Source organism: Larus michahellis, chromosome 1, assembly GCF_964199755.1.
Source record: "Larus michahellis chromosome 1, bLarMic1.1, whole genome shotgun sequence".
NCBI lineage: Eukaryota > Metazoa > Chordata > Aves > Charadriiformes > Laridae > Larus > Larus michahellis.
The window spans coordinates 128,145,369-128,172,235 of NC_133896.1; the positions used below are offsets into that span (position 1 = coordinate 128,145,369).

At 42.2% G+C, this 26,867-nt stretch overlaps 1 long non-coding RNA gene across 3 annotated transcripts in view; it reads right to left on the bottom strand.

Moving 5' to 3' along the window:
- Nucleotides 1–2,315: 2,315 nt before the first annotated feature.
- Nucleotides 2,316–26,867, bottom strand: part of LOC141749676 (uncharacterized) — a 36,511-nt gene continuing 11,959 nt past the window's right edge. Inside the window, exons 4-6 of one of the 3 annotated variants that reach the window (XR_012589445.1) lie at nt 15,092–15,229; nt 14,269–14,699; nt 2,322–3,075 (exon numbers count right to left, since the gene is read on the bottom strand). This is a non-coding gene — a long non-coding RNA (uncharacterized LOC141749676). Of the gene's footprint in view, nt 3,076–8,191; nt 8,591–14,268; nt 14,700–15,091; nt 15,230–26,867 lie in introns of those variants that run through there. The other 2 variants (XR_012589446.1, XR_012589447.1) reach the window with 2 other exon arrangements.

Consider the following 26,867-nt stretch of genomic DNA (forward strand, 5'->3'; position numbering starts at 1 on the left):
GCGTTCAGCTGTTTATCACTTTGAAATGGCTCCTGCCTCTCACCGCAAAGGCCCATGCGGGGCTTGCCTGGCCTCCCGTGTGCTTTTCTCATGTTCACCTCTGGACATAAAGAATTAATTTGTCACTGAGATCGAACAATCGGGATCTCAGGCTCTGCTAATGCCCGCTTAAATAATATGAGTCTGCCTCATCTAACGCCAGCCTCTTTCATCTCAGAGCCCAGCTGGGCCCTCACTGCCTGTCTGAGAAGTTTTTGGGGAACAAGAGGCACAAGGGGCCACCTCAAACCTATTGCTGCTCTCACACTGTGAGCCCACAGTTGAAGTCAGGATCCCAAGGTCACGGCAATATCCCGCGTGCTTGAGACAGGTCTGTGAAAGGATTTATTGCTCTCGAAGAACGCCATGAGCCACTCCTAGTTGTCAAGCAAGGACCAATTCAATCCATCAGAAGCCCTTGCAAATACTGCTTTTTCAGGGAGGAATTTAAAATTCCTTAAACACTGCAGCAGTGAGCTGCACACTGTGCAAGCTCAGCAGGTGCTGGTACTGTGTCTTCTGGAGAGCTGCTGCCATGACCCGTGGCCCCCCAGCAGCGCTGTGTCTGAAGGGGTGATCATCTCCCCAAAGCTGCTTCCCCACGGTCCCCTCTGCCCTCCACTGCCCAGGACACCACTGAGATCACTGGCATCCCTGGGGCAGACGCTGTCTGTGGTGGGTGGCTCCAAACCTGTTTCTAACCCCTCTGTTGCAGGGACAACACACACTTCGCCTTGCCCAGCTGCCCAGCTGGACACAAGACCTTCCCCTGCGTTTCCCTGCTGAGGGCAGACCCCAAGCACAGCTCACGGAGGTACCTCACTGTCCAGCACCTCAATCCTACGGCCCTTCTCCATCTACATTTATCCTGTCCCTTATCCGTTTTATAGTGCTTCTCTGACTGATCATCATCTTCCATCATGGAAATATCATAAGCTTTGTAGTTAGTCACTTTATTCCTCTGCCAAGGATGCTCTCAAGCTCCTGTCACTAGAAGCACCCTGTGTTCTCTTCGTGCCATAGATCTTTAAATGCAGTAGTTATACATTACTTGAGCTGCACATATTTCTTCCTAAAATAACACAGGCGTCTCTATAGACCTTCACTAGGCCTTTGATGCACTCCAGGCGTCTTGCTTTTCGGTCTATTATTCAGCCGCACAACTAAAATAATTGGGCCTTAGTACTGTCTAAGTCTTCACAATTTTTTTGACTCCTAACAGGGTGAGTGGTCTGGTGTGATACAGAGCTCAGAGGAAGCTGGAAGAAAAGAGAATACACGAGTGTGCTAGGAATTACGCTAGTTCTTGTTGTTTGCCTCTGTTAGAGGGGTGTGAGACCTACAGAGGAGAAAATCATAGATAGCACCATTCTGAACACAAGTGAAGAAGGTGAATGAACAGAAAAAATGTAAGTCAAAGACGACAAAACCTGTGTGGCTCCCAAAGCAGCATTTCATTCCCCTCAAAACACTGGCTAAAATCCCTGGAGATTCCCGTCTCAAGCAGACCAGCAGAGAAGTCCACAACTGTGGTGCGCGTGAGACAAATCTGGTTCCAGCTGCTTCGCTGGGTGCTGCCTGATCTTGGACAGGACCATCCTGGAAGGATGCAGAAGGTGCCCAGACATGAGTCACTGAGCAATCTGTGCTGTCCAGGTGGAGCACTCCCCATTTTCAACCATAGCGCTGAAATCCCAGCTGCCCACAGGACGTACACATTGTACTTTGCATCTAGTGTTTGCTATGGAGCGAATTAGTCCTCTAGGCAGGGAAATATGAGTACAGATGAGAGGCTGGAGCTGGTGGGGACTGACCCTTCAGAGTATATGCCTTTGGCCTGCTGCAGTTCTGCAGGAGTACCCCAGCAAGGCCCTCATCTTGCTGCAGTCCCCCATATCCACCCACTGTGCCCCCAGGTACCTGGGGCTTGACGCAAAGACGTGGTAACAGCTGGCTGCAAACCAACCTTCCCATTTGCTTCTAGATTTTCCCATTTGCTTCTGCCTTCACCTGGCACATGCGCGGTGTTTGAGATCGAAGTCTGGAGAAGACAGGGGCCTGCTTCTTTGTGGGTACCACATTTATAGACAGGGATTTGTAGGTGGGAAAAGCTGTTCTGAAAAAATAGAGATATCAGGACTTGTGGTATGTCCTCTGCTAGGGCCCAGGAACATCCTACACTTGGGCAGTAGGGCCCTGGCATATCAGGGAGGAATACATCTTGTGACGCATGTGTTGTCATCATTCTGAAGTACCCTTCCACTGCTACGAGACTTGGGGGTGGCTTGGGGTTAAATGTTTATTAATCGAATAGAATAAAATCATTAATTATCTATTTAAAGCAGTCAACATTTGAAGCGTTACAACCTAAAGAGGCAAATAAAAACACTCAAGAGAAAAAACAGGTAATATCTGTTAAAAAAGACACAGAGTTTGAAATAGGATATACCGGTTAAACATATTCCATCATTTAGCTGCACCACTGTCTCCGAGGAAGCAGCCATGGGTATGCTCCTTGCGTAGTAAGCTCCAGGAAAACATTTCTGCAGTACCAAGGCGTGCAGGCTCGCAGTAAGGTCAGCTGGCCAGACTTGCCCTGGAATCACCTCTTGCATGATCTCACTGAAATTAGCAGGGTTGAACATGCTTACAAACCAGAAGAGCAAGATGCCCACGTCTAGCTGTCAAAGTTGCAAACTAAATCTGATGATCACAGCCAGAAATGTGTAAGAGTTTGGTTAAAATGTTACAGAGAAGTCTAGAGATGGTGTGGCAAATGTTCATGCTGGTTCCTCCAGTAAGCCTAGAGCACTTCTGTTTAGGTAGATCATTTTTCCCCAGGTTTAAACCATTGGGACTGCAAGCAGAGTTTGGAACAAGAAATCCAGTTTTGCCCATGGCTGGCAGATAACTGAAGCCAGTAAGTTTTTTGCTGAAGCCAGATTAATTGGGTAAGGGGAGATGGGTGAGGCCATAGGGTGGCTCCTTGAGCAAAGTGTTACGTACACTAACACCTGAAGCGGAAAATACTCCATCCTAAAAAAAAATAAGAGAGAATTACTCTAGAGGCAGACTCTTGTTTCATTAGGTGTAAATCAGATGTGATACTAAATCCATATGGTAAAGGTTAACATGTAAGAAGTATTGCATATTGATCGCAGCACTTTAGAATTGGTCCATTTTTCATTAGCATTTTATTGGCTTCACAATAGGCAGCAATACTGGTACAGAATGCCTAAGAATTAACTGCAACAGTAAATGTTAATGCAAGTTTTGAAAAGGTAATAACGCCTTCCTTACGCTTGTGATGATAACAAACAGCAGAGATCCCTAATAGCAGCATCAATTCCATCTCATAAACAGGGAAAAATTAACAAAAAGATATTAATTAGTACCTTCTCTATTCCACTGCATATATGTCAGACTCCAGTGCTTGCAAAAGCAGGAAAGCTTGCGGTATCAGGGCTCCTGTCTCTGAAACTCATCTTTCTATGACTGAGCAATCATCCTCAAAGGCAACTAAATTAAATAGAGGGAGACAGAGACAGTACCATTTTTTTCCCAAGGACATAAGTGGATTGTAAGATTAGACATCTCCCTGGCATTGCTCTCCATGGAACTGTAAGACCCTGCTTCCTTCTTATCTCTGCATATTAACATCCCAAACTCTGCCAAATACCTCCCTGATGGGTGAACCAGACCTGACACTGACCCTGCACACTGGCAGGAGTGGGCTGGGGTGGGCAGGAGGTGGGCTTCGAACCCCCCTCAGCCCCTTCGAGGTCAGTGCCTCTGACGGCAGGGAGCAGCCATCGGTCCCTGGCTCTCAGACTGACCCCACTGCTCGATCCTCAGGCTCATGCAGGGATATCTGCGCCGATTTGTGTCTAATTTGCATTTCGTGGGCATGCCTGTTTAAATGCAAGTAATTGGGACTGTGAGCACACAAAGTACACACGGTAAGGAAGGCATCAGTGAGTGAAACTGCAGCCTGCAGGTCCACCTGGACCCCTGCACAATCCTGTTAGCTGGGCAGAGCCCACGCACACGACCAGCGTCGGTCCTGGCCATCAGCACGTGCCCCACAGCAGCCCAGAGGCTGGGGGCCTCTGAGCCCCACCAGCGGCCAGGGAACAGGCGTGCTTTCTGAGCCGGGGAGAGCACAGAGATGGTTGGTACTCAACAGACAGCCAAGCTGAGGATTTACACCATAGCATAACAGTGAAACTCTATTTTGCCAGCAGTTCCAGGCAGACTCTTTTCTTTTTGCCTCTTGCCTGCTGCTGAACACTGCTCTTTTCTTAAATCTGCCTCTTACAGCCCAAGCTCTTTCCCGAGCAGTAATAGCTAGGTCAGACACCATTGTTGGGCACGTAAAGCCTGGAGAAAGTCTCCATTTACACTGCTTTCTACCCATCAGCACTGACTTTCACCTGCTGTTTTGCTACGTGGTCATTCAGAGTCACAAAATCCTTCTGTAACTCTCCAGGCAGCTTCCATTTGCACTGCCCACGGTAACTTAGTGCCATCAGCCAGAGATGAAGTTATTTTGGCAAGTTATCTGAAATGTCGTCTTCTCCCCACAAGAAAATCATTCTGTCAAATAAACAATCCCTCTTCTGTGAGCACACCACTCCAATTAATGGAGGTTAATTGTGTATAACAAACAACTATTCAATGTATTCATTACACTAATGAGATTTCCTTTTTAGAGGATTTATTAGTTGAAAAATACAGTTTTGTTCACTCGGCTTTTAACTGCAGCAAGGAAATGTGCTTGAATTTGGGAAAATCTTTCATCACAAGAGAAAATGACAAACCGCTCTTAAAAGAAAATGGATATTTATCCACTAGCTGACACTTTAGATCTCCCTGAGCAAAAGATCAAAACTTCTTTCAAATGCACTAATTTACTAGGTGTTTTGTAATATATATGTGTGATACTGCAGTTGCACCCACTTGTTACACTGATTATAAAGATTTTTTAAAGCATAACTGACCCTAAGAAAGCAATCTGTCTTCCTGTGTCACCACCAGGTTACCATCATAGAGCCAAAATTACCTAATTTTAACGGCAATGTGCTGGAAAGACACACGTAAGTAACAGCTAAGATACTTTCAATGGTCTTATTTTAAAGTTTTCACAGTTAAAATAATTTGGCTGATGAAACTTTGTCCATGAACATTAAAAGGTGTGTATCACCAGAGATGATTACACTGGGCTGGGTTGGGCACTGCTACAGCCAGAGCACTACGTCTTGTTAATTTACAGTTAGGCTGCGTATTGCTCTTCTGCTCTCCATTCATACCCATGCTAGCAGTGCAGGCTATACCCCAAATAAAATCTAGTGTGTTAATGATGAATAAAGGGATATTCAAACCGTTCCATAAGAAAAGAAAAAAAAATAGATTTTGGTACACAGATATTAGCAAGCCTTTAAAGGAAAGAAAATACGTTGACTGTGATCTTTGTCATATATTCCTAAGCCCGTCCCCAGCATTGTCACATCCCATGAGTATTTGTGCCACTCTCATTTTGCTTGCACAAATGTTTGTGCTGATCCCTCTTCCTTGGTGTGTGCCACATACTAAGCTGCTATCACAAACAAGGCTCTGTCAGGCCAGGTGTTCTGCAAAGACCTACAAAGACATTTTATCCCAATAAATCTGAAACTAAGAAATTTAAAAAGTGGTAACAACTTCAAGTCTTATGTAGATGGCTTTATGGTATTTACCTGTCACTTGTTTAGACTGCAGTTGCTGTCACACCTGGGTCAAACTCCACTTTGATGGTAAGGTCCTCCAGTGAGGTTGTCCACGTGCATGTGGACATATAGTCATCACTTGATAAAAGATATGTAAAAGCTACATGATGTCTTTTGAGGGAAGCGCTCTGCAGTTCGTAGAGTAATTCTGATTTGATGATAAAAGACATATATAGAATAGAATCATAAAATAGTTTGGGTTTAAAGCTCACCTAGTCTGACCCCCCTGCAATGAGGAGGGACATCTTCAACTACAGCAGGTGGCTCAGAGCCTCGTCCAACCTGACCTTGAATGTGTCCAGGGATGGGGCATCTACTACCTCTCTGGGCAACCTGTGCCAGTGTTTCGCCACCCTCATCGTAAAAAATTTCTTCCTTATATCTAATCTGAATCTGCCCTCTTTTAGTTTAAGTCCATTGCCCCTCACCCTATTGCAACAGGCCCTATTAAAAGGTCTGTCCCATCTTTCTTATAAGCCCCCTGTAAGTACTGGAAGGCCGCAATAAGGTCACCCCAGAGCCTTCTCTTCTCCAGGCTGAAGAACCCCAACTTTCTCAGCTTGTTCTCATAGGAGAGGTGTTCCAGCCCTCTGATTATTTTTGTGGCCCTCCTCTAGACCCATTCCAACAGGTTGATGTCTTTCCTGTGCTGAGGACTCGAGCTGGATGCAGTACTGCATGTGGGGTCTCACCAGAGCAGGGTAGAGCGGCAGAGTCACCTCCCTTGACCTGCTGGCCAAGCTTCTTTTGATGCAGCCCAGGATACAGCTGGCCTTCTGGTCTGCAAGCACACTTTGTCAGCTCATGTCAAGCTTTTCATCCACCAGTACCCCCAAGTCCTTCTTGGCATGGCTGTTCTCAATCCCTTCATCCCCCAGCCTCTATTGATACCAGGAGTTGCCCCAACCCAGATGCAGGACCCTGCACTTGACCTTGTAGAATCTCATGAAGTTCACACAGGCCCACTTCTTAAGCCTGTGCACGTCCCTCTAGATGGTATCCCATCCCTCAGGTGTGTCAACCCCACCTCTCAGCTTGCTGTCATCTGCAAACTCGCTGAGAGTGCACTTGATCCCACTGTCTATGTCATTGATAAAGATATTGAACAGTACTGGCCCCAATACGGACCCCTGAGGGACAACACTTGTCACCCCTCTCCATCTGGACATTGAGCCGTTGACCACTACCCTCTCGATGCGACCATCCAAGCCATTCCTCATCCACCGAACAGTCCACCCATCAAATCCATATCTCCCCAATTTAGAGAGAAGGATGTTGCCGGTGACTCTGTCAGAGGCCTTAGAGAGGTCCAGATAGAGAATCTCCGTAGCTTATCCCTTGTCCACTGATGTAGTCCCTCCATCATAGAAAGCCACCATGTAGCATGGTGAATAGAGAGAGATAAATGGGAAAGATAATGAGAAACCTCATCAAAAAGACATATTACAAGCCTCAAGTACTTCACCATGCCAACAAACCAACTCATTCTGAGTCACTTCCACACTTTCACTTATCTTTTCCAAATAATATGTCTTTAGCTTTCAAGAAAGGCTTAGCTGTGGGGACCGAAAACCAGCCTGGGCCACAAGGCAAAGAACGGTGCATGAATGTTTATAAAAGCAACTACTTAAAAGTAAAAACTCACTTTCATTGTATGTGTAGGTTCATTTCCCAGTTCAGCTGTGTGTGAAGAAAAGATCGTTAAGAGCACAGGAATGAATTATGAAAATGTTTGACAGTAACTAATAAGATGCTAAACTGAATGAGATGTGATGGGAAACACGTCTCTTGGCATGGATTCCACTGCTGCTCCATTTGGACTGAAGAAAGCAAATACCAGCTTCAACTCAATTATTTTACTCCAGCAAAAACCGCTGTGGCCTTATTCATCCTATTGAATTTGCCTTCTCTTCATGTGTCACATATAGCTCCTCCTCCATGAATGCTGTCAGTTGAATGACACCATGGTACTTTTCCCAAAGATAAGTTCCATTATGCTGTCCCAGACCACTTTGATACAGAATTAGCTCTAAATATAATCTACTTCTCTCAGCCCTCTTCCCCAAAGTCTCCCAACTAGTCACATATGCAGCCAGTAAAACAAATGCAAAGCATCACCCCACCAGAACTCGTATTAACAGATTACATTCTGAGGAACTGCTACCACTCTGGGTAGTTTCCCAAAGCTAGCGCTTCCAAACCAAGCCTTTATCATGTGCCTTGGATATGCAGTATCTTCTGGGTGAATGGGGTTACGAACATTTTATTAATGCCAATTAAGCAGCAAGAGTAGAAAAGACATCAGATGATCCAAAAATGAAACATTCAGTAAGAATAAATAACAAAGAAAAAAAGTGTAAAAAAAAAAAGAATCCTCAGTCTCAGTTGATTAGGTGATACTTCTTTAATCAGCAATTTGCACTCTTGTTTCAGACTGAAGATTGTCGCTACGAAGAGCATAAGAACAAACCAAATCATCTAGCACTTATTTAAAATGCCGCAACACCAGCAGGCTTATTGTAATATAACAGAGTAGTGGAACAATTACACCCTGAGATTAATATTTATAGAACATAATCAGGTTTTCCTTATTTTAAATATTATTCAATAATTTGTGGTCCTTAAAAGCATCTTCAAAGTCGATGTAGGGTTTGAAATAAGTTTTAATGGAAAGGTATCAAAACCCTGGCAGGAACCTGGAACGATGTTCACTGTCCCTCAGAAATCATGCGTGGTGTGGTCCCTGCAAGTCCTGCACTTCAGGAACGAGGATCTCCCTTTCCGATCTGAGGAACGAACACGAGATAGATTAGGGGATGGATTATAAAATGGCCTGAAGTAGGTGCTGTGAAAGGGATTTGCTACATTGCCTGAGAAATAGCCATTCCGTAGCAACAAACACGGGAAAACAACAGAGGTCAGATACAGAACCTCAGCAGGAGGAGGGAGAGTATTTTTCCGCAAGCAATCCAAAAAACTGTGGTACTGACATACCAGCAATCCCTGTGAAGCCAGAGCATCACAAAATTAAGTGTGAACCTCCAGGATGACTGGCCAGTGACACAAGGACCCGGTGACACAGGCCTCCACGTTTCTTTCTTGCTGGACGGTGCCTTCTCTCGAGCAGGACCTGTTGGTCATTCTGTGTTCGTACTGCACAAAGCCCAGGCATGACCAGCCTCGGCGAAGGTCTCTGTGGGCTATTGCAACACAAATGGTGTGTAATAATGGCTATTATTTCTGGAATATAGTTAAAACTAACATTGGAGCTCTTGAGCTATTTACTTTAGATGTGAGAAAGGTATATGCCGTGATTTCCTTATCGGAGTCAGAGCAATAAGAGTGCCCAGATTACGGAAAGAGAGAATGAAGCTACAAGGTATCAAATCCCTTACACCCACAGCACAGGGGATCAATGTCTGCTTTCTATCAGCAGGAATTGACAGCGTTTTAAGGTGCTAATTGTTAGCACTGCCAATTCTGAGCTCAACGTTTTCTGCTATAATGAGCCCTGTTTCAAATTCCAAAATGCATGCACATTTTATAACGGGGTGTGGGAGTGTTGTTAATTGCTTAGCTGCACTCTTCAGGAAAGCATTTCTTACATCTAAGTCTGTGTAACTCTTGATCATTTTATTCTTTGCCTTGTATTTCCTACCTGATTTTACCATACAGTAAATACCCCAAAGTGCTTTATCAACTCTGCACCTAATGTTAGTAACCACGATATGATTTTGCTATATAAGCATGTAGGAGAGTCTTCGGTTTTCCTGTTCTTCAAGGGACGTCCTACTCACAGACAGGAAAAAACCATCACCTGGTTCTGGATTGCTCAGCATCCTGTTTCTCCGGTATTAGTAGAGATTCCCAGACCCCGCTCCTGGGACATCGCCATTTCACTCTGTGCCCAAAGGCTGCTTAGTGCTGCCCAGTGGAACCTGGGTTCAACCCAACACCCTCCTCAGATTAGCCTGGGGAAAAACCCCACGCCTCTCCTCTCTGAAAACAGCCTGTGACACCAGTGAAGCAGAGGACAGCCCAACCAGGCATCTTCACAGGGAATAATGATAGGTTACAGCAGACACACAAATGAAGAAAACAGAATACTTGAGATTAAATTAATTAAATTCATTTCTGATACACCTTCTGGCTTCAGGGAACTCAGGTTTTTACATCTCACCGAACACACAGCTCCCTGGCCTCCCTTCTTTGTCTTCAAATTGTTAAGAAGGCCAAATTTCTTGTTTGTTCGTACCATCTGATCAGCTTCCTGGCAATGGCTGTCAGCAGTGGATTTCTTTTGACATCATTTCACTAATGGGGACAACTTGCAAAATATTGTCACAACGTGGAGCAAAAAATGTTTCGGATTTCATTTTAGAAAGCACTAAATAGAACATAGCATCTACCACGTAATTCCCCTGTACAGTCTCTGTTAACTGCTCAGAGGTGCTCAGTACCTGGGAAATCCTTGAAATAAAAGTGCATTTCCCTCCTGTGACTTGATCCAGACAAGCCCAGGCTGATTGGGGTTGCTGGTGGAACTGAAAACATTTTTGCCCTCTGCCTTTTTAAAAATAGCAGCCAAACATGTCAGTCCAGCTTTGTTTGTGACATGAGTAGAAGCTACAACCTGGCCACTGTCATTGTTTGTTTTTTAATTTCCCTCCATCAGGCAGTACTTTATTTTCCTTCACCTTCATATCTTTTACATAAATGTATCTTTTTCATATCTTTAGCAAAGATATTTTAATAAAAATATTAGCTTAACTTAGGTGCGCAATGCCAAAGTGTACTTCCAAGTATAAGCCTCAATTAAAAATCAGGGATTTGCTTTGATATTCACAGTGCCTTTGGTCCTTGTAAATATTCATACAAAGGTTTTTTTCTCGACAGAGGCATCCAATACATTTGCAAGTTCATGTGAAGGCACTGGCAGTTTTACAGACAACAAGACAGTCAACTAATTACAGAACAAAATACATGGCAGGGGACTTAAGTGGCTATTCCAGCACCAGAAATAATAAAGTACAAATGGATAGCAATACAAATATTACCACTTGCAGGGGAATAAGAGTGTGACTTGCACTCACCTCTGCCAATATATTAATCCATATCTCACATGTATTACTGTTTGGTTATTTAAATAAACAGCTGGATTTCTCCATTTTCAGTGGCTAATATGAAAATAGAAGATTTCCATTCCTACATCACATGGGTAAAACTAGAGAGGAAACGGTAATTCTGTTTTCAGAAAAGGGACTGATCTGTACCGGATCACTGCTTCTGTAATAGAGCTGAACAGTTAGTCCCATGTATCCCTTAGTTTTCTTTTTAACTTTAGGATTTAATTCTCTCTCTTTTTTTTTTTCACCCTGTCTGAAATAGTTAGTCATGTTCTGCATGTGAACCTGGAGGGTGCATCAGCTGGAGCATATTCGTTTAGCAGTTCAGCTGGAAAAGTGCATTCTTGAACGTAGACCCATTCCAGAAAGTCAGTTCCTGGTGCCTTATGGAAGGCAGGGAAAACACTTCACGGTTTGCAACCTGCATCCTGAGGAGAGAGCGCCCGCAGTGCCCAACACTCTTTTGCACCCGTAAGAAAGATTATCAGGTTGCAGACCCGGGAAGGGCCTAAACTTTGTGTCTTCGCTTGAGGTGCACGAAGTGGGCAAGAAAACCAAAGCTCTGCAGGGAAGTGCTGTGCAGCACGGGGCCGTGTCTGCTCACTGGGGCTGTTCTCTTTCTTCTCCCTCCTCAGCGATGAGCTGGCTGTTTTCAAAGCGTGGAAGACAGGATTGATTTGTGAAATTCTCTTCCTGTGTATGAAATGCTTTGCACGCAGTCTTTTTGACAGGTAGAAGCTCCTGTGCTTCCTTTTCTCCCTTATTTAGGAATTCTTGATTTTAGCAGGAGAATATTGACTGTTGCAACCATGAGAAAGGTTACGTGGTGTCAATCTCGTATATGATGTAGAAGTAACTTGTAGAGAAAAGACTGCAGGCAAATTAATGCAGACTGTCAATCTAAACTCACTGTTGCCAGGCATTTATAGCCCATATCTAAATTATATTAATTTTTGACTGTCCATACTGCCAGCCTGACAGATGACTGGTTCATGTAATAGTTGTATTTTCTTCTCATTAAAAGATACTTGCAAAAGCATCTTTCAGCAAATATAAAAGTCACCCGACAAGAAAGCAGTGTTTTCCTAGCAACCTTTGCTCTGCACGTTTCTGGCATGTTTTTTACCACATTCCACATCAATAATGCAGCAGCAACCAAAAGGCCATGTAGGCATTTAATCTGTGAGTGCTGAGGGCACACAGCTACCGGCCAAACGCTCTGCAAACATTTTCCATCATGTGGAAACTCCAGGGAGTTGCCATTGGAGACTCCTCAAAGTCTAAGTTAGATTCATTTTAAAATACAGCACTTTTTGACACTAAATAAAACAAACTCCTAGCTTTATTGAATTATATGAAGTGCTGCAGAAAAAAAAAAAAAAGAAAAATTATGCCTTTAAACCGTATTCGTGTCTCATCTGAAAACAGCTACCAGGAGCAGACTAAAACTTCCAAGTGATGGCATGTAAAAGTACCCTTCGTCCAATTTATAACTCGTATATATCTACATAACTGTATATATCATCTTTCTTACTGCACCCAACAGAGCTACATAACACTGATGCCAGCAGGAGAGAAGGAGGAACAAGAGACAGCGTGAAGAAAGAATGCAGGGCTACAAAATTAAGAGAGCAGAGGACAGACTCCACATCTACTCCCACCCAAGGAGAAAGGAGCAATACAAATTATTTTCTCCAATGGCATCTTCCAGACACAGCTGAAAGTGCTTTGTTCGCCTTTGTCCTACACTTTGAGATTGTTCACTTCGTTAGACCAACACACAAATATGGAAAGTAATTATTTTTGTGAAACGTGCTTCAAATAGTGAAGTATTATTGACTCTAACTTGTGTCCCATTATATACACATTGCGAAAGTGCAATTAATCATATGCAAACATTATAAACATTATTAGTTCTCAACATTTAAAATCTATATAAATGCTTTTGGCGGTAATTAATATACAGAAAGCATTCCCTCAGTTAAGGAAAGAGAACACCTAAGGAATAGTATGGTAATCTTATCTTCTCTCAAAGGCAACTGTAAAGATTTTAGTGGTGACACTGCCTCTGTAATAAATGTAGGCTGCCTGAGCTAAACACATGAGAATATATATAGCATGAACTTTTAAATAAAAGTTAGCTTGTTGCCCACAGACAAATAAGAGGTTTTTCTCCCTTTTCTTGCTGCTTCTGGTACTTTCTGACTCCTGAATGCCACGAAGTAGAAAAAGTAATTAATATTAAAAATTACTGTTGTTACATAGCAAATACTATAACATATAATGCCCCTGACACCAAATCTCAGATAAGAATTCAGTCCACAAGAGGACCCTATGGGAAATGTTATTGTGCAACTGCAAAAAGAGACACACAATCCTTGGTTTTGCTTCCCATTCCCAGGGGCAGAAATAAAAATAGAAACTCCAGGGGGAGCAGGGACAGGAAAGCTCAGAGGGTAGGGAACTGGGCTGCCTTCACCTCTTCCCTCTTGCAATGTCACAGTAATCTGCCCCTGCTGTTATCCTAAGGATGTGTCAGTTGCCACTGGAAGCTCCTTGGCGCAGCACAGTTTGAGAAAAACACTGTGGTTTACCAGAGGGGAAAAAAAAAAGCAAGAGTAATGAAGTGAAAGGACAGTCCTTTCTACCCATGTGTATATCTATCCTTATACTTGATCTGCGGTACTTCTAGAACACCCAAGAACTTGGTCTTTGCATGTGCTTTGAAAAAAGACGCGTACACAAACGTACAGCAAACGTGTTCCCAGAAAGAAAAATAGCTGCTAATAAATGAGCTCTGAATTAGGTGACAAACCCGCTGTAGGGGGAAGGACTGGAGAGATCAAGGTATACCCGCGCTGCCATCTGTGTTAGCGCTGCAATGGCTACCGTAAGTGCAGGAGTGCAGGTCTGGCTGTGTGCTCGCTGCTTCTCGGGTGGGTTTGGCAGCCCGAGCTGTGCTCGGAGCTGCTGCCACCGAGCTGCAAGGCAGCAGCTGCGAGAGTTAATTTAAGACCGGCTCAAGCATCCTTCCAGTATACAACAGAACTGACTAGGACAGTCTCAGTGAAATGGGAAACAAACACACCTAGGACAGACTTTTGCATGCGAGGCATAATTAGCTGATGGAGTTCCTCTCTAGCACACATTACTATGCCCAACAAATCAGAAGAATTACAAAACCGGGTAGAAATTTGTATACCTACAAAAAGAGAGTGAAAGACAAATTGCACATGAACACTGAATAACACTAATGCTAAAGGCAACAGCAAAAACTCTCTTTTAACTGTGAGGATTTAGGAAGACAACAGACAATATATTTCATAGTTGTTTCTTACACCATTTTCTGAATTGTTTGGCAAGGGCTGGTCTCAGAAACTGGCAGCGTACTGGAACAGAGGAGTTCCCGGTATGGGATTTGATACAGGAGGTGCTAATGATGCTGGGAATGATCATCACTGTTGCTCAGCAAGCATTCCCCAGGCGCGAAGAGAGTCTACAGATGCCGCTTGCGCTCCTTTTGCCCTGAGATGTTGAGCAGTGATACACTCAACAGCACATTCTTTTACTGTATTGGTTTTACGGTCTTTAAAGGTCTGAATATGCCTTTCCATCTTTCCGGCAGTGCTTTTTCTTTATTGCTTGCATGAGTTGTTCCATTTCATTATCCACCGGCACAGTAAATCTTCCTTGTTTTGACAGGGACTGTTCTGTTACAATTACCTGCTGTCGCTGTGGTTCAAGTGAAGGTGCTGCCAGCTGGACAGAGCTGTAAAGCAATACCAGTGAATTCCCCAATATTAAAGGGTTTTTTTTGAAAATACAGGAAGCAATTAGCAATCTCTATATTTATAAGAGTGCTTATATTGCAGTGAGACACTGCCAGCCTGAGGTTGGGGGCAGACGGAACCTAGACGCTTCCCAAACTTCAGAGATGTTTGACACTTTCGTCACATTTAAAAACTCTTCATCTCATCTCGAAAATTCGTAACATATAGGAACATGTGATACAGCATTCCCCATCATTGTCACAAGGGGAAATGAAAAGTTCATGACAGGCGGCAGAACTCACAGAAAGTGCACGTTTCTCTGATGGGCCGAGCACCTCTTTTCTCAGCTGACCTGAGTAGGAACAAGCAGGGAACAGAAACTAGGGCTTACCAGCATTACAGGTCTACGTCCTAGATGACTGATACAGGAGATGGCAGCATGGTCACCTGCTCCACTACCAATGATGGACAAGGAACTCCGTCATGCTGGAGACGCAGTCTGTGACCAGTGGTGACCACCAGACCTGGACTGATAGAGGAAAGGCTTAGGACATATGGGACACCTACCACCTCCCTAAAGACTGGTTCACACGCTGTAATTGTGGGGGAAGAAAAACACAAAAACAGCCTCGTTTTAAGAAACAAACAAATACTTTTGAAAAGGATGACAAGAACACATTTGGAGGCCATGATAACCCCAAAGCACATCACCATTAAACCAGACTTCGCAACCAAACATGCAGCTTCAGAAACATATAAGTACAGACCAGGAGGCTGAAGCCATACACGAGAGGCCATGCTCCTACACGTAGGGTAGAAGATTGGAAGAAAAAGAGGAATTTCAACTCTTACATAACATGATAACTGAAGCTAATCAAAATATAGTACATTTAGCACAGTTAGGACTTTTTGCCAAATTAGTCTTAGTTATATAAATTATCTTTATTTGCCTCAATAAGTCATAGGAATGTTTTTTTGACATTTTTGGCAATTAGTTTCTACTGAGCTAGTAAGTCTGGAAAAAATCACTACTACCTGAAAAATTAAAATTAACCTCTTACTAGCTTGTTCCCTCTAAAAGTTTACCTGTTAATCATAATTGCAATATCCTTTCCTTTTTCAAGAATATACCGTACAAATGGAAATATTTTCCTTCTCCAGAGCAGCTTCAGTTTCATGGAAACCTAGGGAGATTCCTGTAATTTTCCAACTATTACAGTCCCCAAACATTTTACTCTTGAACATGATTATCAGATCCACCAGTTTTGTCTTTCATCTATATATTCCTAACAGATGAGCTGGTTTTGTACCCCCTCATAAACTTACAAATTAAACTCCTACATGCTCTCCTGCTTCATAATTTGGTGCTTTGGGACAGCGCTGCGGTTAGCTCAGTTAAGAACAAAACCATTATTCAGATGAGCTACAACTGCCTCATCTTCAAACAGCAAACTGCAACTTACAGAACAAATTTGCATTACACTCAATATTTAGCTTAAACATTGAGTACCACACAATACAAGCTCAAGCACATTCAATTTCACAATACATGGAAGACATTCTTCCCAGAAAAGTGAAATTTCCTTCAGAAGTCTGGGGTAATCTTGTGTTAATGAAGACCATTTTGATGGCTCTTTTCTAGTCAGATTCATCACCAACTGCCCCTTGCAGCACTGACAAGTGAATATGGGTAAATATTCTCAGGAGCAGCATATAATTGCCACTTTATGCAGTATAAATAATTGCTTAGGCAGCAAAAAAATAGTGAACTGTTTGTTCCCTAGACTTGAAACTGGACTATCAGTTTTTTCAACACAGAGAGACGTACTGCAGGCTCTCGCTGGAGTGCACAATCCAATAATGAGGCATAAGGATAAGGAGGCAAGTTAATCCATAACTCCTAAAGGCAATTAGGGTACCTAAAAGTACTAACTGCCAGGATGCTTCTAGTGATGCTCTGTAGATAGCAAATTCAGGGATAGCAAGTGCCATGCCTATGAAAGGTACAGTGTATGCCCCAGGCCCAAAGCTACCACCCAGCTACCACCCCATTTAGTGGAAAATATGGAGGTACGGGTATTCTCACTTACATGGCAATGAGAGTGTGCAGGGGCCAGGCTAACCCTTGCTGCTTCCCAACCCTGCACACTTCTTAAATGTGGTCAATAATTGGCCTAAAATATTTAGCTCCATTTTCTATCTTCGTAGAGCAGGCTGCAAACGTACCCAAGAAATAACTATCATCAACACTGCAGCAGCTGCTGCCCTTCCAGAGGGATTGATGTGCCCAGGGGAGGGAAGCAGTGCTGGAAAAGAAGATTTGGTCCCTCGGTTTCTTCCTAGAGCTTAGAGACACGTGTGAAACAGGCCAGTGTGTGTCAGATAATGAAGAGACACAAGTAAACTCCATCTCCTGGTAGTCAGGATGAGAGATTAAGCTAAGGAGACATATAGTCAGGGAAGTCACGATGTGAACGAGATGCTACCTGAACAAAGCCCGCATTTATTTAAATAAAAGTCGTTACAGAAACCTTTCTGATGGACTGATGAACCTCTCCTGTGTCCTAGCCAGAATGATGTCCAGGCAACCTCAGGTTCACAAAGGTCAGAACAACACTAGGCTGCTGAAAGGCATACAGGAGTGAAAGCACAAAAACCCCAAACCTGGTATTTGTTATAGACTCCAGAAGTAAAAAGTGGAACTTCTATCACAGTAGAATTACTCATTAAAATCTTCCTCTTTCTGTTTCAAATGCTTATTACTTGGAATACAGAGAACTACATGCAGGTTTTTATAAATCAAATAGTGCTGCATTTATGAGGGCTTATAATGCAGTGATGGCATTTTAATAATAATAATCATGATTATTGTTTTGCTTTTGAGAAAATTTATATCTGAATATGACTTGTAACTCAGTAAATAAATCTCTTGTCTAGATTGCAATTTAATTTTTCAAAAGAAATTACCAACTGTTTTAGAATTTGAATCAGTTGCTATTGAAATATTCACAGTGTTTCAAATACATCATTTTACACAGGATTTAATTTCATATGGGTATGTATCCTAGGGAAACAATGCCTATTTTTTCTTTTTGGAATGCACTAGTAGGCGACAGGTATGGCTCCCTGCATTCCCGCCCAAGTGAAACCAGGTAATCAAATCACCGTGCCAGAAAGGGCCTAGGTACCCAACCAAGTTAACAACGTCATTCCAAACCGATGCCATGAAACAGAGCACTGTTAATTCATTTCTCTGAAAGGTACAAGATATTTGGGAAAGCGCACTCACACAGTGACTTATGGCTGTGGGTGCACATCTCCCTGCCCTGCCTTAATCTCTACCACCCTCAGCTCCAGGAGACCCACTTCTACCTACTTCTGAATTAACAAGCTGTTCTAGTCACTGAGTCTGCATCCCTCCCCACCTCTCTCTCTCTGTGGCTATCAGCTTCCATTTGCTGACAACCCACTTATTCCTGGGATGAGAATTTGTGAGGTTTAAGCATTCTCTTTTAGTTCAAGCTTTGGCAAGAGTAAACACTCCTAGGCTGGATGAAGTGAGGCATGTGGGTTTTTTTGCTTCCTTACTCTGACGTTTTTCCTCAGGGAATGGTATTTTTCCCATTGTTTCATCTCCCACGTAATTTTCCTTTACAGCACTCTTCTGTTTTAACTCTTGGATATTAGGTAGGTTAATAGTGAATAGATAGCCTGCAAGTCACCCAATATTGTAAAGATATTGTTAACATTGCTGGCACTTCCCTCACTACGCCCATTAGAGATTTTCATCATTTTATCTTCAGTGATAGCATACACAGAAACCATTTCCAAGGACGCTAGACAAGAGAATCCTCAAGTTTAGTGGATAAATTAGAAAAATATAAACAATATAAACATAAGCTTCCATGATTTCCACAAACTTCCATTACTGCCAGCAATACATTTTGAAATGATGTCATAACATGTACATCACAAATATCTGGATGAGCAAGGCTTGCAGCAATCTTCCTACCAAACAGCCAGAGACCATACATATATGAATATCTTTTTGACAGTATTTGGCTGGAGGAAAAAACAACATTTTTCTCAGGCTCATCAAAAAGCAATTGGCTTTTTAAGCACAGGGTTTCATCCATGGGGATTTATTTAGGGGAGTTTATTGGTTTCAGTATTTTGCCACTGCACGTTGATAGAAACAACTTATTCTATGCATATTTCAAATTTTGTCTTTGCTCATTGTGAAATTAAATAGCCTGATACAAAATTTGAAATTACATGCTTTTATTTCTGTGTAAACAGGATTTCCCAATAAAGTAACCTGTAATGCAGTTATGGAAGGAAATTACTTTAGAAATGGCAATTCTCAGTTGAATTTGTCTGCTCCCTTTACAGATTGAGTCACCAAACCTTTATAGCCAAATATTAGTCTTTACTACTTTTTGCTTTTGCAAGTACTGCATACACCTCTGGGAGCCTAAACTGGGGTGTCTTTATGAATCATCAGACTCCAAGAATCGCAGTGAAGCCCAGTAACTGCATCACAAATTCAGAAATCCCGCTGCTGGTCATTCACAAACTACAGAGAGAGAGACAATCTTAATTTGCAGGACACATTTGCTAAGCTGGTGTCTGACAAAGCAATACATCTGATGCAGGAAGGATAGAGGCAGTCAGTCTGGAGCCCTCCAGTCACCAGTTTTACGGTCTTGTTTAAGTCCAGAGCTGCAGTGTCCTAACAGCACTTTTGGCTGAAGGTTTCTCGATTGCACAGCAAGTTGATAGCCTCCATCGGTTTGGATCACAAGAGACAGGCTAACTGAGTGCTAACCCTCCACAAACAGTGGAGTTGGGACCTGAATCTCCCAAATTCTCATCAAATCAGCTGGATCTCTGGGAAGGGAACATCTGCGGTCAACATAGCCAGACAAATGGAGATCCTCCCTCCAGTCTGCCAGACAATGGTTAAAGCAGCTGCTTTAACCTCACTGAACCTGATTTAATCAGAGCAGGTGAGCCTCATCTTCTAATCACTCCGTCATAAAAAAGACTTTGTGGCACCATCTTAGGAACTCTCCTGTGAGAGGAGAGATAAAGGCAGAGGTAAGGGGGCACAGAACAGCACACACACCATGGCTCTAGAGAGGCTGGGAGGTCCTTACTATATCCTCATGTCAGGCAACTGTCTAATGATCGTGGTCTGTGACCTCTTGCTCATGGCATTTGTCTCTGGCACTGCTAGCTAGCTGAACTGAACCACAACAATCATCCAAGCTGAACTGTAGGTAGGGATGTAATTGCACACACCCTGCTGCCACCCTGAAAAAACTCACTGTAGGTTGGAGCGTTTCCAGGGCCCCGGGCAGTGTCTCGCTGACTATACTTCTTATGTTTAGAAACCACTCTCCTTTAATAGCCAAGTTAAGATTCCGTATATTACTCTTACAGCTTTCACTCTGACTTTTTAATGACTCAGCTATTAAAATCTATAGACTTTAAAGGCAACAAAGGCATAGCTTAAAAAAAAAAAAAAAAAAGAATCCCCAAAGCCCTACTATTGGTAGGTGGTAATAGCTGAGTTAAAAAGGGGTGATATTTGTTGGAAAGGATCGCTCAAAGGGAAATTAGGAAATTCTGGAAACCTGAACTGTCCATTAAAGAGAAGGTCCCAGCAGTGGAAGTCAAGTGTAACAAGACAGACACTGACGTAGAGTGAGGTTCCTGCATACTGCAAGGTGAGCTGAACAGAGAGAGAAGGCATCAGAAGTAGGCATGAGAAGAAAGTAAGAAATGAGTTAAAGATCAGAATGAGGCACACAGAATAATATGGCAATATTCTATTGAAAAGATTTTGAAGTTCAAAGGTGTACCTTTGATCAGGACTGATATGGACAGAGAGCCATAGACTCCAAGATTAAGAGAAAAGCATTGTTATTTATAGGTCCAAGTAAAGAAAAATGCTACACATTTTTGGGCCAAAGAGAGGACAAAGAAACCTTAGGAGTACTAAAAACCTAAAATTAAACTCTGAAAGGCTGTAAGTATTGGTTTTAAAATACAGAACTAAGAAAAGGCTGGGTATAAATATAAGATTTGTTTTCATAACCGAAGACCCAAGCTCTCAGATTAGAATCCCTTCCTATTTAAGGAGCGAGGCTGTGAACATCCTATAATAAGGACTCTCACTAACTTCATTCCAATCAACTTCAGGTCTCGAAAGTACTGGCTATAACATACGGTAGAGGATGAAGATGTTTCTAAATAAGCTTTAATGCCTGAGGAGGTCCAGAATGACACTTTTATTCCTCCAGGGATGCTGTGGAAACAGCTAACTGGGCTTTTGGCAGAGGCAGGGCGCGCTTAGCCAGTGCAGCTCCGTGCTATAGAGCAGCAAATGGCTGAGGAGAAACATGCCCACGTCTTCCCTTCTGCCCAATATCTCTTACGTTCTTCACCCTGGTGGAGTGTGAGTGAACTCCACTGTCTCTGGAGCGCAGAGGTGGAGCACGATCAGCTCTGGCAGGAGAGCAAAGAGGTCCCAGTTCAGCTGCCGTGGTTTAGCTGTTAGCTACACCGGAGCGCTCCTTTCTGGGAAGCTGTGACGCTGGCACATCCTCAGCAAAGTGGGGACTCGGCTTCCTTTCACTACCCGCTGGATAATATACTGGGAGATAGGAACCAGTAGTTGTTTTTCAGGGGAAAAGAAAATCCTGGATGTAAACGTGGACTGAAGAGTGACAGCAAGCTACTTCAATGCAACTCTAAATGCTAGTTGAACTGTGTTTTAAACATAAAGCTCTCTACTATTCTTCATTATGAGAAAAAAAGTAAACTCTTCAGTGCACAGCAAGGTCTCTACAAACTCTACTCTCCGTGAGTCCACGTGTGACCCTGTTCTGCCAAATCCTGACCCCCTGACAGGGGCAACGTGACTACTTTTAATAAGGTGTTAAAATAATATGTGGTGGGGGGAAGGTTCCTATAACAACCAGACAAGGAAACTCCTGGTTATTTATACCCAGTTACACTGAGCTGGAGGCAGCCCTGGCCAAATGGGGGTTCACATTTGCAGCCAGGGCAGCCACTTCTGCGTGATGGTGCAACCTGAGGTACTGCTGCATCACGTGTGACCAAGAGGACTCAGGTCACCACACAGGTCCCCTTAGTTATGCATTCTGCCTGCTCAGCAACCGTGACACTTGAATCTCTTGCTGAAGGGAGTAATGCTAAAAAAGGTTTTAAAACTGAACCATGTAATTGACATACTCACACGGCCTGTACTGCTTAACTTTGGCCTCCGCTCCAATTCCATCAAAAAGTGAAAGCTGTCTTCCAGGAGATTTATGTCCTTTATATCACATTGAATTGAGCCCATCAAAATGGGCTCATTTGACAAGACACAGCACATGAGACTTCTTAGTTTTTGGACATCCACGGTGTTAGGGAAATGGAAAAAACATAAATTTGGCAGTACAAAAGGAGAAGACTATGAGCTTGGATGCACCTTAGGCACTTCATTTTTTTTCTTCTCCAGGATGGAGATCCCAGTCATTAAAGCAGATGTGAACAAAACAATTAAAAACGGAGACAAGAATCTCTGTGGTTCTGTGGCATAACCTGTCATTTTGCAAATGATTGTTTATTTTAAATGGAAATATTTCTGACCTCTGGTTTGTTCAGATAGATACGGCCGTGGTCATGGTGCAACAGCAAAACCACTTTGTTGCAATCCTTATTCTGATGTTAATATGACAATTGAGGATTTCTAGTTATGAATAAATTGGCCACAGCTGTACTTCCTTTCTTTTATGAAGTACTTCACTGAGGCAGATTTACCTTGGGTTAAAAGATGGGCAGATGGCAGGGATATACAGGTCACATGCTCTTCAGCGCTGATAAAGGAACCCCTCCATGCCTATACATTGTCTGTCTCCTGCTGATTAAGGCTGAGAATAACTATAAAAGCACTCATTATATACTGAAATATCTGAATCAGATGAACATACTGCCTAAACTAATTATTATGTTCAATTTTATATACCCCCTGCGAAAAATAAACTTCCCGATTAAACAAAATGAAGCATTTGATCGTCCAAAGTATGAAAGCGACACAATCTGTTGGGTTTTTCTATTTTTCATATGCCCATGATCTTGTTTCCTCTAATTAACACCTTTGACTTTCAAATGGGTAGACTAGATGGCACCATCTAATCTAGGGTCCTGTCAGCAGATGTTGACAGTCCCAGATATTTCAGATGAGGAAGACAAAATCCTCCTCTTTGTGCAAAAATGAAATAGCCAGTCCATTTCCTTCTTTTAATGTTTGTTTTTAAGTCCCTGAATTATGATCATTTTTACCATCCTTCCTCTTTAGTCCTATGCATACAGTAGTATGTTTTAATTGAGGACATAAATGTCTTATAACCTCCTCCATCTGGTTCTACTCCTGGCCTCAGGATTATAGTCTAGTGTTGCATCCATTGCTACCCACTATCCATTCTGTATTTATTTAAATATGATCAGGTTTGTTTGGTTTTTTTTATGTTTGGATTGATTGAATGTCTCCTTGCTCTTGTATTATAATTAAAAATACAAGAAAAAGCAGCATCTTCCCTTTTTTTACTGTGTACTTCTACAGTTACCCATTCACTTCTTATCTAGATAATCCTAATTTCAATTTTATATGGAAATTTTGCCGGGTCATTCTTCCCAGTGGCTTCTAAATCCTTCTTTTCTGCTGCTCATTCTTTCTATATAATAATCAGGACTGAAATGTTACAAATAACCATACCACAGATTCATTTAGCATATAAATCCATACCTTCCTCCATGCCACTCCTAGGTTTGCACTGAAGTTTTCACTCAAAACTCTTTCTTTTTTACCGGTTGCCATTAACTTTGAGCTCTGACATCTGTATAAGCGGTTCAGGCAATTCTTCCAAAATGCAATAGCCACATTAATTTTCATCCGACGCTCGGTGACCTAGCTTAGCTATCTCACTAGTGCTCTTCGGTCTTCTCTTGTTTTAATTATCCCAAACAATTTTGTCATACTGCAAACGTTGCCACCTTCATTCTTTTACAGACTGTGGATTATATTAATCACAGTGCTGGTACTCAGCCTCAGGCCATCCCACCACCTCTTTTGACATTTCTTTATCTGTCTCACTATGTTTCTATAACAACTTCCTCTTCCTCCACAACAATTAGCTTTTTTTCACAGGTTCCTACAAAGATCTTCTTCAGAATGAAAATAATTTTTATTCATTTCTGTGGAAAATCTTGCATTTTCTTTGATGGAAAAATGTTTGTTCCTACCACATTACATCCACTTAGGTGTCTCATACCTGTTCGGAATTGTTTAATCCAATTTACCCAGCAGTGAAGCAAAGCTCACAAGGGCTGTAATCACAAGATTGTCCAGAGCACTTACAATCTGTTCAGCTGTCTAATACCTTTGCAGCGACTCGTTTCCCATTTGTGCTGTATCTCCCCGGAATAAAAACCACACCGGTGATGCAGGCAGAAGGCTGGGAGTCAACACTGGATTCTTGTTCTGGCTCTGCCAGTTCCTGGCAGTGCAACCTCAAGTAAGTTTTCTAACCTTTCTGCATCTCCCTCCTTTCTCCAATGCAGATGGTGTTTAACAACGTCACAGGAATAGATTTGACAGGTCTCTGTGTTTGTTTCAGTGCCGATTTCTGGGGGCTTGTTAGGTGTCTCCATCAGAGCACTACAAGTCGGGGCACATGAGCACAGAGCAAGCAGGGTGCCCTACTCCTCTGTACATCTCTGAACGCCCTTCCAGCTTTCCCAGGATTTCCTTTCTGGATGGGACAGGGAACACTTTGGGGGCATGCAGTGGAGGCTGGCTCTGCGGGGCTTCAAACCACCTGCCTGCGGGAGCAGACACATCTGGAAAAGCTACACATTAATTTTTTATGAAGCTTGATTATTAACATTTTGTAAAATGCTTGGGGATCCTTGGTAGGAAAATTTTACCACCTGCTAAGTATTAGCCTTCTATAAATATTTCCAAGCAGGGCACAGTTGCCAAACATTTTGGTTCAAGTTTAACCATTCTAATGCTGGGCTGGGGGGAATTTTCATGACAACCCAAATCTCCTTGCCAAACAAATGTTTTACACTGCTCAGTTTTCTGGTCTTAATAGTCTTTTTCTGTCTTAATAGTCCCCATTGTCTCCTGCCCTAACCTGTCCTTTAAATGGTCATTTTAATCACGGATATAAACATTTTCTGTCAAATGTGTATCTTCTTTCTCAAAGCTAGAACAATATAGTCTTAGTATTAATGTGCCGGTATGCTGCAGATATTAGTTTCAAGGTCTTAACATATGTAATGTAATTAGAGAATCTGACTAATTTGTTCCGGTATTGTCATTTTAACACTCTATTGGTTTTCAACTTCACGAAGCATTGTATAGGACTCTAACTGCAGAAAGTCTGAGATAAATTACACCACTTGAATTTTGAATTTATTTACTCAGTCAGTAGCTTGTAGCAAAGTTTGTAGCAGTAATTCTATTGGGTAAATTATGGTTGTAACTTTTTGGCAGCTTTATTTAAAATATTAGTAGCTGACTTCAAAATTAGTGAAGCAATTTAGTTCCATTCAAAATGATGCAAGACCAATATGAAAATAGGAGAGAGTGAGCATTTTAGAAATGTAGAACTATTACTATTTGAATACATATGTATTTAAATTTGTATTTAAATAAATACATCACAGAGACACAAGCCAATGCCAGTTGGTCCTCCTACAGTGTAAGCTGGCTTTGATCTCCATGTTCCCCGTATTTCTTTCCTTAATTTCAGCAGAACTCTTGACTTTCTCTCTGCTAAGGCACCACCTAAATGGCTGACTTCAGAGCTAAGTTTTTTCTCTTCTTTTCCACATGCTGGTACTTGAATGAGAAAATATTATTCTGATTTTGTACTATATTTGTGTAGGACACTATTTTTCCTTATCTCAGTATGCTCTGGTAAAGACAGAAGAGTAAATTTTTGTTGTTGTTGTTTGACTGTTCATGCTGAATTCCTGGCAACCTGTAAAGAAGATCCAACTCAGGTCACTTTTCACTTAGCATCTCTTCCATAAGCGTACTAGGAAGACAGGGGTCAAAATACACAGAATTAGGTTAGGGAGTAATGTTTTCTTCATGTTGTACGTCCAGTCTACATGACCTGGAGATCCACCCTAAAGGCTTGGTGTTCTGCAGCAAGAAGCAGCAGCAAAGAAATCACTATCCAGGGCAGGCTACATGCTGAATTTGGTGGGGGATTCCTGGGTTAGTCTCTCTCCTGCATTATCTCCCCTTTGGAGGGAGGTCTTTTTACTGCAGTGGCTGAAAATGAGCCAGGCGTGCTTTCAGAGTTTATTTGAGTTTGATATCACCATACAGAATGTTGATTCAGTTAAACAGACAAAACAAAGTTTTCAGATACTTAAACACATATTTGATCTTCCATATGAGAGATTCCAAGTTTAAGGAACAGACTGTAGACGTGATCTTTCAATGTGCTGCAGGATTGAACCTCAGGGGTTTAATATTGTGTGGGAACAAGGCTTTTTCTATACTATTTCTCCTTCTCATAATATTTTCCAAAACATTTTGCATATCTGTCGAAGAACGACACAGGTGCTTAAAATTGACCCTGAGTCAAACAAAGAGAAAAAAAGATTTAATTTTTAGTCAAGAACTAAGTTTAATCAATTCTTTTCATCAGATTAATTTAAGAGTCTCATGAGCAATCTTCTGCTATATTTAGGGCTACTGTGTCATTTGTGTGACATGAAAAATCAAAGCATAGAGAGGAAAAGGTAAAATGAAAAATCAGGCAAATGCCTAATGTAGTATCTAAGAAACAGAGCAAACGATGTTACCAGACTCCTCTTATTTGAAGTGAGAGGTTAAACCTAAAAGAAAACAAAAAGCAGAAGTTCTTTTGAATATCTTTAACTTTTGATTTCAATTGCAATTCTAGTAAAACAAGGGTATGCTGAGTAACAGCAAACAGATCTGCTGAGGGTAACAGGACTGCTGAGACCTGTGACATTTTCACATTGAAGATGGAATCCCTTGAGTGTCGAAATTAAGTTTGTTAAATTGCAGTTAAACTGCCAGCATTTTTTTTTTTTGCCTATCCACA